We start from the raw sequence: 12,702 nt of genomic DNA on the forward strand, positions 1-12,702 counted from the left end.
TAACAGCAGGCAAAACAGAGTGCAGGAGTTTAAATAGAATCTTGCTGGTGCAGATGAAACCACCCAGCAACTCACTCACGTGTACAGCCCCAACACTGCAACAGGCACCCTCTTCCTACCCTGGGGATGTGGGGACAGGTAGGGACAGGAGTGACACTACATGCTGCTTGCAAGGTATTTTTCTCACAGCCACATGTTAAGGACAATCAGAGACAACATGTAGTTTGCTGGACATTACTACTTCCTCTTGCTCCTACACAGTTGATATTCACTTTGGTTCCCACTTTGGTTATTGGTGTAGGAGGGAGATATCCATCTCCAAAATAGATCCTGCCATTCAAAGCTGGAGGGGCTGTGCAGGCAGCTGGATTGCTGGCTCCCATCCCAGCACCTGCATAGTCCCTAGTTGTTTTAAGCAGAGAGGCCTCACCTGGAGATTCACATCTATGAATACAAAAGGTACAATAAAAATTGAACTGCTATTTTGCTCTTGTTTCCCTGATGGGATAGATTGCAATCCCAGACCTTCCTAGAAAGTTTAGTCTGCATCCAGACCTGGCATCCCTTTTCTGTAATGGCCTCAACTCATCCTCTTACTTCAGAGATAGTCCAGATCTTTGAACACTTAATGCCTTGGGATTTTTTCTGTGATTTCTGATTATGTGCAGAGCCTCTTTGGACTTCATGTAACCAATAACTGGTGGTGAAGGACCCAATTTCCCAAAGGCATATATCATCACAGCTGAGTTATGCACTGAAGATGCTCTGCAGGCAATGACTACTTTTGGCAAGTTAAGATTTACTATTACCTTACTATTACCTGCACAAAACAAGGCAGAACTAAATCTGCTCAGCCAGATACCACGTTTCGTCTGCTTCTGAAGCATTTTCACACAGGACGTGCTGCTTTCCCCAGGGCCGATGCTTTCTCTGCTGGGTGGGAAGCAGGGCACATGCAAATCCTGGGGAAATAACCTACAGTGTCAGGTGTGGGGCCCAGCCTGTGTGTGCAGACAACTCTTGCCTGGTAAAGGAAAGTGTGTGTTTTTTTCTCTCTCTTTTCCCCTCCAGCTGGAACAAAATGTGAAATCTTCTCATAAAAGCAAACTGAGAGATTCTTGTTTTCTCGAAGGATGCAGAGCAAAGAACTGAGTTTCTTCTCCCAGCCAACACAGAGGGAGTTCCCCTCCTGGAGGACTGTGCTTGCCAGTCTCACATGGTGTTAGAAAAGGGCTGTGCTGAACAAGGGCTCCATGGGCTGGGGACTTACCCTTTGGTGCCCATTAACATCTCTGCAGTCTCACCTCCATCAGTTTAGTTTCTCTCCTGCCTTTGCCTTGCTTGTGAAGAAAAACAAGTCTCCTACGTGTACTGGTACCAGTGATAGTGCTAGCCCTATGTTTTGAGATATCCACTGCTCAGAGAAGCCTTAGAAAAGATCATATGCAGCTTTCATTAAAAAAATAATCAAGAACTGTTATGCTTTCATGTCCATAGAAACATATATAAAAACACTGGCCTATATCATACATGTAGTATCATTTAGGACATAAACAAAATCTTTCATGTTTAGAAGGAAAATCCACAACTAAGGCAGCTCCTCTTCAAGAAAAGATTTGAAAATGAAACATTTTGATTTCAATGACAAATTTTCTTTGTGGAAGTAGACATCTTGAAAAAGTAAAATATACAGAGACAGGAGATCTCTCTTGTTTTGTATTCATTTCCTTTTGCAGTCATTTGCATTTTAATAAGTTAATTTGAGCACTGCAAGACACTGTTAGCTGTATATCCATGCTCACTAGCCTGCCTGAGACTCTTCCCTTGCAGAAGACAAACAGATAGCAAACTTTGAGTAGAGCTACTGCACCCCTGGCAGTAGGATTTTTCTTTGTTTTGTTCATCACGTCCTGCAGTTCTCATACCAAGGAGTTTTATAATTTGATACGAATAGAGACAGACTAAAAATTAAATTATTTACGCTATTCCTTGAGGCTGAGCCAAAAGTTTTGTTTTCCTAAAATGTTCAAATGAAGTTCAAGTTTTGTCATGTGGCAAAATACCATAATTTGTATTCCTCTGTTTTAGCAAAAGCAGATTTTCTTCAACTCCTTATACCTCTTGTACCTGCACAAGATAAACAGATGTGTTTCTTACCTTCAGCTAGAAAATGCTCATCTTTTTTTCCATCTCCTTGAGCACTTTCTAAGCAGCCAGTTAGCCTTCATCTTTCTTCCCTATATTTAACAACCGCATATGTAGGGTTTCATACAGACACTCCTGGGAAATCATACTCCTAGACTACCTGTTTTCTTTAGTGCACATTGCACTGCAATACAATTAGCAAAGATTACCTCCATCTACATAGTAGCTCCTCACCCTTCTATTTTTCCCTAAGAAGCAAATTTCCTCTCCCTCACCTATAAGAGCACCTTTGTATTTTCCTGCCTTTCTTCATTTTGTGTAGAGTGCCCTGATACATACCTTCACGCACAAATCCTACATTGTAATATGGAAGAGTCTCTTTGCCTTCAGCAGACAGTAGACTGATACAAGTGGAGATCATGCAGCAGTAGGAGCTGTAACAGAGCTATGATCTGAGTTTTGGAACAGTGGAGTAGAAAGATGAGTAATGAGATATTTTATCTGGGCTCCTCCATAAAAGAGATGTTGCTGTGACATATATGCAGCCTAATGGCATTTGAAGGGGTTAAATACTCCTGGAAAGTGAGTTTTCAGATGAATTCCTTTTTCTCTTGGCCTCAACATAAGGCAGTACTCTATTAGACTTGACATTTCTTAATGTGAATTAGCAGCTCAGTGGAACAGGATCCAGAACTGAGTCCATTCCCTCTTCACATCCATGCATTAATGTAACAAAAGCAAAAAGGTGTCAGCAAGGCTAAGAATAACTGAACAGATCTTGTGCCAATTTGGAATAAAATATAGGACCCTCCAGAAGTGGAAGTAACTTGGTTGCTTCTGAACTCTAAGGCAGGCATTTTAAATAACCCTTCTCCAAACCACTAAATAAATAAATAAATGAGAAGAAAAGAAACGTGGATGAAGTCAGGTACCAAATGTAAAATTAAAAAAAAAAAAAGTAAAAATAAAAATAAAATAAAATAAAATGAGTCATTTCATCATTTTGGTAGGACAAACAAGAAGGAATGCCAAATTATCTCTCTAGACTATAAATTACCTTTTCCCTCTTGCAACGGATTTAGTCTGTGACTTTAAAATATATAAGTGCCCCCTTGTCCCATTTCCTCTGCTGTCCTGGGAGGGTCTTTTCACCCACTGCCCTTGCTCAAAATGTTCCATCAATTTTGTTACCTCGATCCTACCCTGTCTCATGAGGTAATGGATGGAGCCCAGCTAGACATGAAGATGTGCCATCCAGGAAACCAGACCAAAAGTGGTATGTTTAAAAACGTGTTTGAAGAGAGCACAGGATGACAGTGAGGGGGAAAGGAGACAGGGGATGTTTTTCAGCCTATGTTTTCATTCCCCCCATCTTCTCACAGTTGCTTGCTGTTGTCCAGCAATGCAGAGAAAGATGTGAGAAGGAGGAATGATAACCAGATCCTCACGGCACATCTGCCTCTGGATCCTCATGGGAGCCACTGCTGCACAAAGAGAGGAGGGAGAGGAGAAAGGGGGTTCCACTTTCAACTTTATAGAGATGGAGTTATTTTAAGCAATATCTTTGAAATAAAAAAACACATGTTCTCTGTTCTGTAGTGTGCTGGGGAAGGCTCAAACACCAGGCTGGGTTGCCTGGGGTTGCAGGCCCGCCAAAGCAAATAAGGAGCTCTGAGGTGGGTCTGAGGCGAGCTGGTCATCAGCAAGGAGTGGTGAAACAGCCAAGTCTGAAGGAGTGTGGCCTGGTTGGCAAACAGGGAGCACAGTGTTGACTGTCCCTCAGGTATTTCCCTTTGAGTTTGCTGCTTTCTTGGAGCACACCACTACGAGCAAATGTTCCATGATGCATAGATGAAGGATGGGGGCTCACATACTGGGCATGAGCTTTGTGTGCATTTCAGGCTGGAATTTGCTTTAATTTGTTTTTCAGGTTTTGATCTTCCTGGGTTTGGCTGGACATTCTGCTGGTAAGGGGAGTGGTGACACATTGCACCCTACTGTGCTGTCAGCCTGGCTCACAGGTCCACTAGCCTCTGTGTGGTCAAGTCCAGTCACACACTGCTTCCCTGGCTAGAAGTTCACAATATCACACCTTGATACTTCTTCTGCACCTATAAAAACCTACTTCCACTCACCCTCAAAGGAAGTGTTTAACTATGGTTATGCACTGAGTGCAGGTCTGTATGCTGACATCCTCAAAGGCAAAATGTTTTCCAACAGGGAAGCAATGGTTCAATTGCATCCCCAAAATCCAGGTGTTATTGTTAACTGAATCTAAAAAGTTGTCTCAGACCAGAGCAGAATTAAGCTCCATTTTCAAGCAGAAACAAATCATCTGCTTTTCTGAGAAAGGATTAAATACTTGACTCAAGGCTGTCATATTGCTTCTGAGTGGGTGGAAATTGATTATGCTGGGCTCTAGTCTGAACCTGGTGCCTTACAGTGGTGCCTAACACTGGTGCAAGGGAAGAGGATGCCTGTTTGCAGTGGCTTTTGGAGTCTGCTCAGGTACTGCAGTGTTTCTTGGGATTTAGACAAGCATACTGAGGAATGGGGAGTCCCAGGGCCATCCTAGATACTCAAGACATTAATGGAAAAATACTCACCTGTTTTCCCTTCTTGGTTGCTTTTCTGGCACACAAGGACAATTTCACAGTTTAGGAGGAACAATCAGATAGGGAAAAAAGAGGTAATGTCTGTGTCATTTCAGTTGGTACTTTCAGCTGCAAGTCTTCATATTATGAGCCTCATGTAGAGACGGCACGGCAGTTATCTTGGTGGAACTTCTTACTGTAAGCATGTCTACATTCACTATAATATGCAGACTGAGGGATAAGGCTTCATTCAAATACCTTTTGTTCACCAAATGATTATTTTACATCTGAATTTGCTGAGTGCCCACAAATTGAAGTCAATGGGGAGCAGAGGCTACTCAGCATGCCTGAGAATTATCCCCAGGATATATAAGTATTGCATTAAGTCTCCTTAGCTTTTTACAGATTTGGCTGATTTTCAAGATCTTTAAGGCATGACACTCTGCATTTGTAATATTCTTTCCTTTGGTATGGGTGTGTTGCCTATGGTGGAAGTACTGGTATAAGAGCTTACCTCAAAACAGACCTTAAATCCCATCTCTCATTTTTTCCCAGAGGTATTTGTTTACACAGAGGGCTTTGTTATGGTAGTAATCACTAATGTGTTTGAAAATTGTTCACACGGTAATTAATCTATTCTCATAGCACCAAGTTGTTAGATTGGTTAGCATTATTTCCATATTACAGGAAGAGAAATGAGGAATATTAACCCATGAGGGACCAAAGGAGGCTGTAGGAGAGCCAGAAAAGGAACAAATATCTCCAGAGTTAACAGACTAATGCCTCAACCACGTGAGTATCCTTTCTAAGGCTTTACTTCTGCCATATCCTTTTTTCTGCTTGATCGCTTAGGACAAAATGACTTGTCCCTAGACATTTTAATGCTTTTTTGCCCATTTGATATGCTGGAACTAAAAATAGGAATTCTCTTCTCCTGTAAAATAATAGTATTGTAAGTGTACAGCATGGGAACCTGCACACACACACACACACACACACACACAAAAAAAAAAAAAAAAAAGAAAAGAAATCCAAGGAACAAGCAGAAAAACAGAAAAAACCCAGCTTTGGGAGAATAAGGAAGCTATGGAGGAAAAGGTCCTCTGGCAGTATCCAGAGGGGAGCCAATTCTGAATGTCTCTCACCATTCAAGATTTTCCTTGCTGTTTTCCTTAATGCCTTTTTGAAATATAAACATGGGATTGGAGAGCATTCAGCTTAGTCTTCAAATATGATACATGTATCTGCAAAGATTTGCCATGATATTCTTTAAAAAGAGTCCCACCACCAAGTTGGAGAGGCACTGGCCAAAAGCTAAGGGAGACAAATCAGAAGTTTCCCATTCACTTTAGTAGATTTTTATCTTTGCCTCTAAACACAGCTCTGCTGTTCTTAGAATCATAGATCCATAGATTCATAGAAAATTTTGAGATGGAAGGGACCCTTGGAGGTCATCTAAACCAACTCCCCTGCAATAGACAGGAACATCTACAGCTAAATCAGGCTGCTCAGAGCCTTGTCCAGCCTGACCTTGAATGTCTCCAAGGACGGGTCTTTCACCATCCCTCTGGGCAGTCCCTCACCACCCTTACTGTAAAAGACTTCTTCATTATATCCAGTCTGAATCTCCCCTTATCCTACCACCACAGACCCTGCTAAAGATTCTCTCTCCTTCTTTCTCATATTCCCCCTTTAGATATTGGAAGGCCACTAACAGATCTCACCAGAGCTTTCTCTTCTCTAGCCTGAACAGCTGCAGCTCTCTCAGCCTGTCTTTGTAGAAAAGGTGTTCCATCCCTTGGATAATTTTTCTGGTCCCCCTCTGGATGTGCTCCAACAGGTCCATATCTCTCCTGAGAGGACATAGTACTTCAGGTGAGGTCTCACCAGCACAGAGTAGAGGGGCAGAATCACCTCCCTCAACCTACTGTCCATGTCTCTTTTGATGCAGTCCAGGATACAGCTGGCTTTCTGGGCTGTGAGGGCACATTGCTGGCTCATGTCCAGCTTGCCATCCACCAGTACATCCAAGCCCTCTTCTGCAGAGCTGTGCTCTAATCTCACATCTCCCAGCTCGTATTGACAGTGGGGGTTTCTCTTGACGTGCAAGATCTTGCACTTGGCTTTCTCTCTTGAAATTCTCCTGGGCCCACTGTTGACCCCACCACACAGATTGGTGTCAACCACAGACTTGCTGAGTGTGCACTCTCCCCCATTGTCAGTGTCATTGATGAAGATATTAAAGAGCATTGACCTTAATACAGATTCCTGAGGGACAACACTTATTATCTGGACATTGAGCTATTAAATACCACCCTCCGGGTAAGATCTCATAACCAGTTCTTTGCCCATCAAACAATCCACCCATCAAATACACATTCTTCCAAATTGAAGAGAAGGATGTTCTCAGGTACAATGTCAAAGGCTTTACTGAAGTCCAGATAGTTGATAACAGTGTCTCTTCCTTTGTGTATTTGTGACTTCTATGCCATAGAAGTCCACTGGTTTGATCAGGCAGAACTTGCACTTGGTGAAGCCATGCTGGTTGTCTCGTATCACCTCCTTCCATTCCATGTGCCTTAGCATAGCCTCCAGGAGGATCTGTTCCATGATCTTCCCAGCTTAGATAGAAGTTTTTGAGTAACTATAAATCCAAGATAGCCTGGGAGTGGTGGATTCTTTGTTGTCTTTGCAAGCACAAAGAATACATATTCCTTCATAAACTCCGCTGTCTCCTGAGGCTGGTTTTGCAACAGTTTTGCCTAGTCACACAGTTTCTGGCAAAAGATTCACTTACCTAGCTCTTGTCCCTCTATCCATTACTACAGGGCTGGTAATTCACTTAGTAGTGCATCACAGCTTCTCACTGGACCTGGGAGTCTCTACCCCAGATTGAGCCAACAGCTGTTCCAGAAGTTCAGTTCCAGGAAGTTCACACAGAAGTGGACTCTGCTCAAAACATCCTGCACAGAATGGATGACACTCCTGGCTGCAATTCTGTGCAATAACTGGAACAAAGGGGGCATTGCAATTGTCTGACCAAAATAATTGCTTAGAACACAGGCCCTGGGCTTTGCAATACATGGACATTAACACAGTGAGATTAAGAAATCATTTGAAAGTCCAGTTTGGGACTTGTAATTTCAAATAATAGATGATTGATCTATCAATATTCTATCCCTTTGACCCTACCACCCTTGTTTCTTCCAAACAATCTGAGTACAGATAGCCAACTTCAGCTTAGGTTGTCTTTAGACATGGCAATAAAAGCCAGCATTACCCCTTTATTCTTATACTAATGTGTGTTTTCACTTTGTGGGAATCTATGCTGCATTTAGGTACTTTGTTAAACATTTCTCAGTGCCAGTGTCTGTGAAATGAGGGCTGTACAGAACAGTGTGTGCAAGCTGAAGTAACCTCTGTTAGAAAAAAAAGAGAGACCCCAAATTACCTTTGGGTCCTCAGGGAACGACTGTCACTTGCCTAAGAGCAATGATTCCCAAAAATATTTGGTGCTGGTACCAGAACAAGCAGCAGCTCTTACATACATACATAAGCAGGAGGAGACATAAGCAGGAGGAGGCATTTGGCAGCTCACAGGATAAGGACACAGCATTACTTTGGGAACCTTCACCTCAGAGCACAACCATTGCCCTACTCTGCAGACTTCCTTATTAGCATCACATTTTATATAGCAGCCACAGTGCAGTGGTGGCATTTTGCAATAGTGTAACTCAGGTAGGAATGTTGTGGTGGCCACTGAAAGTCAACTATCAGTTGAGATTATTGAATACACACTCCTGTGGATAATCTGGTGGACTTGCTCTCTTCAGAGCACAAGGATTTTTCTTTCAGACTTAAAATAACTGACAGGGAGCACATCCAGCATAGTGCCTGTGCAAGATATCCCTCTAATTCACCACTTGCAGCTGTGATGTCTTGACTAAGAATAGCTGCAACGTATTTCCTCTTGAAGCCAAAACATATGTAGAATTAAAATAAATCTAACTACATGGTTCAGCTCAGTCTTTCAATAGTGATGCTCATATTCATCACTAAATCCAGCATACATTTATAACATACAGAACATAAATTTTTAAAATTTGTTTATAAAAAGTTGTTAAAAAAAAATAAAGTGTTACAGAAGAAAGTCAATATGTTTTGAGGGTCAGCACCAGATTTGTTACTCACAGACATAGCCCCCTCACTCAGGGGCTACCATCTTCTAGTTGGACTCGTAAAACCACGATCAACGTGTTGCTCAGCTTTTAGGTGTGAATGTCCCAGGAAGTAGAAAAGATGAGCAGACGTTAGACTCATGCTTATAGCTGAGCTCTCTAAAGAGGAACTGGGAACCTGAACATGATTTGAGAATTTGAGAATTCCAGACAAAAAATCCTTCATTTCATTGAAAACAAAACCCCATGTGCTCCTGTGATTGGCAAGTAATCTGAAGGAATCAAGAAATACTGTCCTTCTGCAGGAACAGTTCATGCATACTGAACAGGATTGGAAAAATAGAGTATAATGAGGTTTTTGTGTCTGGGTGGATAATGAATGGTTTTTTAATGTCTACAGGGCTTTACAGGTGAAATTTGAATCAGCAAACTGGCATTATGCCAAAACCAACTCGGCTCCTCTCTCAAATTGGCTGCAAGGCACAATCATATTCTCTGTTCCTTTTCTCCCCTTCATTTCTTAAAAGGATAATTCTTGAAAATTTACATTAACAAACAGATTTGAGGAGGGGAAAGGTATAGGGGAGCTTGCTTGCTGCTTTCTGGTAAATGCTTAACATGAGGTCCTCTGTCTCCTCTCAGGAACCATTTAGATCTCAGTGACTCACACAGAGGTGTGGGAAACCAGGCAACCTAATACTCCCTCTTATCTAAAGTTTCTAAATGTGTTTAGAGCAGAACATCTCCATCCCTCTTCAGTCTCTGATCTGAGAGGTAGAGCTCTGTTTTGCAGAGCTCTCTTCACAGGCTTTGAGAGATGTTACCACGATCAAAGCCAGAGGTGGAGAAACAAAGACATTCCTTTCAAGTGTTCCAGTCTTCAGCCAGATGGTGACATTGACCTGGTGAGGTCACATCATGTTTTTGAGGGCCCCTGATGGACCTGAGCCCAGAAGAAGTTTCCTTCTAGGACAGGATCTCAAAACTGCAAGCTCATAGTCTCACTGGGAGGTCTGTGCTTCCAAGCACAGATGCATCTTGCAAGTTAGGGTGTATGTGGTGTCCAAGACAATGCTTTGGGTGCCCCTGGGACTTGCAGGCCCTTTAGAGTGCTGGCCTGGCAAGCTTATGTCTGGCAAAGTCATTGCTCTGTTCTTTGTTACTCTGGTAGGCCTGTGTGGTGAGGTGAAGGATGTATTTTCTCTTTGCCAGTGAGCAGAGAAGCCTCCTAGAAAATCTTATGTTGCCAGTTTTTCACAGCGAATGTTACCCACATTATCCCTGGCACAGAAACATGGTCAGCTTGGAAACAAAATATGAAAGAAAAATAATTGCTCAGCATTTCAGCCTCAGCAGGACAATGGGTTTCTTTTCACTGCATCGTGGAAGGAGCAGAAGAGGTAAGACTGCTGAGCTGTACTGAAGCTGTTCTAGTATGAGAGAAGGCTTTGTGCCATTTATCTGTGCCAGTCCGACAGAAGCCATTCAGTGCTTTCTGTTGCCTGCTCACTCACATACTGCAGATGTACACATCCACAGTTTTGCTCAGCCTCTGCAATTACTCTGCTCTTTCATTGCTTCAGCAGTGGTAACCTCTCACTGTGAATGATGAGATAAGAGCGGGGTGCATTTGTCTGGTTTCTTTCTTTTACATCAACACCTCTGACATATTGGACAATCGATATTCAGTCTTGTTTCATCCTTTTGTTTTAACAGAGAGTTTATTCAACTTAAAGTTGTGTTTTATGAAATGAATGAGGTGCTGTGTCTTTTCTTTATTCCTGAAACATCACTAGAAACACAACACAGAAGATGGCTACACAGACACTGCTTCAATGCTAGGGCCACAGTAGTGATACAAGGGATGGAGCACCTTTCCTACAAAGACAGGATAAGAGAGCTGCAGTTGTTCAGTCTAGAGAAGAGAAGGCTCTAAGGAGACCTATTAAAGGCCTTCCAATATCTAAAGGGGGAATATGAGAAAGAAGGGGACAGAATCTTTAGCGGGGTCTATGGTGATAGAAGAAGGGGAAATTCAGACTGAAGGAAGATATTTTTTACAATAAGGGTGGTGAGGCACTAGAACAATTTGGCCAGAGGAGGGATGGAAGACTTGTCCTTGGAGACATTCAAGGCCAGGCTGGACAGGGCTCTGATCAGCCTGATTTAGCTGTGGATGTCCCTGTTGATTGCAGGAGATTTGGACTAGATGACCTCTAAGGGTCCCTTCCATCTCAAAAGGTTCTAAGATTCTATGAATCTATGAACTTGAGCTGAACTTCTACCTTGAGTCAAAAAGTAAAAATAACTTGGTTATTTTCTCCTTATGCTCCTAGAAGGTTTGCGTTCATCAGAGAAATGAAATCAGTACACAGATTGTCCCAGGACTCTTACTTTTACTCTAACTCTTACTCCAACAGTTAATCCTTCACTTTTCTACCCTAAGTAATAAAAGTCCTGCAATTCTCTGGCATGTCTGTCTGTGGGTGGGCAGCTACATTTGCGGTCTGAAAGCCAGCTTGTTGTCTTGATATGGAAGACATTTTACATGGATAAAAATCTCTGTTTCTAAACCATGTGAATAATTTTTCAACAAGATCAGCCAGACCACCTAAAGAGCAGCTCAGGAGTTATTATTTTCTGAAATTTCTTATAAAAATCTTTTCATCTATCCTCGTTTAGCTTAGGCCTGTCCATGTTTTCATGATTGCATCATATGTTTTGGAGTTTTTTTCCTCCCAGGGTAACCAAGAGCTATAGAATAAATAAAGGAACTAGCTAAACAGACAAACAGAAATAACTGCTAACATTTCCTGTAAGCAACAGGGAATTCAGAAATCAGAGATGGAAAAGCCCCATTAAGTAATCTTGTCTATCCCCCTGCCAGTGCAAGTTCAATCAAGGGACATTATTAGCGGAGCTGCTTTCCAGTTTCCAAGTCTATCTTTTAAGTGAGCAGATTATATCAATGCTGGGTAATGCTAGAGGGGAATGATCTAATGACCTAAAAGCTAAAGCACTTGCTTGGTTCTCCAGAGCCTTGTTTTTTTTTGCAAGTTCAGCTGATGAGATGGTTGAGGAGGATGAGCATTGCTCTTGTCAATAGATATTGCCGTAACCAGTAGTAGTTATTAATGGTAGAATAACTAGCTAAATGTGAAAGGTAAAAGCTAAAAAAAAAAAAAAAAAAAAAAAAAAAAAAAAAAAAAAAAAGATAAAGTCAGAAATGATCTGAGAGGAGAAGCTGATAAGGCATAAATAGAGTGTGATGGCAAAGCAGAAGCCAGATATGATGCTATAAGGATTTGTTTATTTCGTATCAGTCAACCTTCATGTTGAACAAATGCATTTGTGGAAGCTTCACAAGAGAGGCAGTTTGCACAACCAAAATCATTCTGGCACCAAAGTGTCAGGATCTTCATATCAGTAGTTTTGTCCACATTGTTCCCACTGGTTTTATTCCATTCCTAGTGTTTGATACTGAGATTCAGGCTTTTATTTGAGGTTATTTCATTTCATATGAATTTAGAGCTGTTTAAAGGAGTTGTCTTTTTGGTTTTATATCCTGGATTCTCTAGGTACATAAGCTAGCTGCAGCCAAGCAAACTGCCCCTGGCTGTCATGTCAGGATGTCATCCTAGTGCTTACATTATTCCCCATCTCATTCATTCTCAAGATGCTGAATCAAAGCAACCATTCCACACATATTTGGGCTTTAATGTCCTAAAATGGTCATTCTGAAAATGTATTCTAGTCATAAGCAATGTACTGTGTGAAAATATGGA

This window comes from Gallus gallus, chromosome 1, assembly GCF_016699485.2.
Source record: "Gallus gallus isolate bGalGal1 chromosome 1, bGalGal1.mat.broiler.GRCg7b, whole genome shotgun sequence".
Classification (NCBI taxonomy): domain Eukaryota; kingdom Metazoa; phylum Chordata; class Aves; order Galliformes; family Phasianidae; genus Gallus; species Gallus gallus.